Source organism: Poecilia formosa, unplaced genomic scaffold (assembly GCF_000485575.1).
Source record: "Poecilia formosa unplaced genomic scaffold, Poecilia_formosa-5.1.2 Scaffold481, whole genome shotgun sequence".
Lineage (NCBI taxonomy): Eukaryota > Metazoa > Chordata > Actinopteri > Cyprinodontiformes > Poeciliidae > Poecilia > Poecilia formosa.
The window spans coordinates 160,479-162,081 of record NW_006800420.1 but is presented as its reverse complement, the minus strand read 5'-3'; the positions used below and the strand labels follow the sequence as shown (position 1 = coordinate 162,081).

The following is a 1,603-nucleotide window of genomic DNA, read 5'->3' as shown; positions in this document are numbered from 1 at the left end:
TCCTCTCCTTCTTTGTCCCGGCTCCTCTTCTCTCAACCAATCACTAGTCCCGCACCGGATGGACGGTCTCACTGACCAATCAAATGGCAAAGACAAATAAAATACGCAGTGCCTCTTACGTCACACTCACGCTTCTTTCAATTTCAATATTTACTTACTTAATTGATTTACAAACAATGCCGTTTTACGTACTAAGTAAGCTAATTACTTAATTATTACCTTTACCCTTTATGTTATTTAGATATTAAAGTAAAGGAAAATACTAGTGTATTTCCTTCAGAAATAAAAATATGAAATCCATAGCTGTCACCAATGTTATGCATTAGTAAATAAACGTTTACTTTTAATATATTTGTGTCCTGTCTTGAACTATGTAAGATTTCTATTAACCTTAACATGCAGGAGCAAATTACCGTAACCTCAGTTTACCTAAGGGCTACACATATTTTTCCAGATCTTCCTGATCAGAAAACCTTCAGCTGAAGGAAGAGAAAGCAGAACCAGAGCGACCCGCATGTGAGCATGTCTGTGTCCCACAGATTCCCCTGATGCTGTGGTTTCAGCAGGAGGGGATGGAAACTGGCAACAGGATGTTTCCAGGTTTTCTGGAGCATCAGGGTTTTTCCAGGTAGTTCCAGGTCCGAGTTAACCATCAGGTGAAAAACATCGAGGAAGAACCTGAACTCTTTGCTTTTCATGGGTTCAGCTTTTTTCCAGCCTGGTTCAGATCTGTATCCTGACCCTCAGCAGGCTGGAAACCTTCAGGAACATTCTTGTGATGAATGCGGACGAGTCCAAACCTGGACAAATACCTGGAAGATCAGAGTTTCAGGGAAGGAATGCGTGTTTACAGAGATGTCCATCATTGGACCCTGGTGGATGAGGCTCCTGGGATTTTTCCAGTCTTCCACCAGTTCACCTGAACTCTGATCTGCCAGGTTCACAGTCGGAGGTTGGACATTGTAGACTAGAGGAAAACGGTGCTGGTTCTGAGGTTTTAGTTTCCGTCTGGTCAGAGAGGTGAGCAGCGACATTTTCCTGAAAGACAGAGCGCGATTCAACACATTTCTGAAAGCTTAAAGGCCAGATTAGCTGCATCTTCCTCCGGCGGCGGTAGCTTGCTGCAACCCGCCTGCTGACATTCAGGAGCTTTTGATCCCCGCCATGATAATCAGAAACAGCAGAGGAGCTTATCTAGGAACACAAACAGCTGCTGGAGGCTGGATGGATGTGTCTGGGTGGAAAAAGTCACAGAGATGTTTAACTGAAAACAGATTTCTGTGCTGAGCTGCAGCCGTCAGTTGGAGATGATCCCATGGAAGCCGAGGCAGTTCTGAGGCGCGCTAACGCTAAAGCACCATTCATAAAAATGTGTTCAGTTGATGCTAAAGCACTATCTCCACATAAAATGTAGCGTAATGCTAAAGCACTATCCCCACGTGACATGTAGCATAGCGTAATGCTAACGCGCTAACCCTATGTGACATGTAGCGTAGCATAATGCTGTAAGAAGCACCGATCTGCTTTTTCACTTCTGATACACCACATGACTCAGAGCATGAAGCATAGAGCTACACTGAATAGATCCGCCATATGGATCATT

General features: G+C 44.2%; 1 protein-coding gene across 1 annotated transcript in view; it reads left to right on the top strand.

Moving 5' to 3' along the window:
- Positions 1-1,603, top strand: part of hpgd (15-hydroxyprostaglandin dehydrogenase) — a 19,968-nt gene that overhangs the window by 13,037 nt on the left and 5,328 nt on the right. The window lies entirely within an intron of this gene.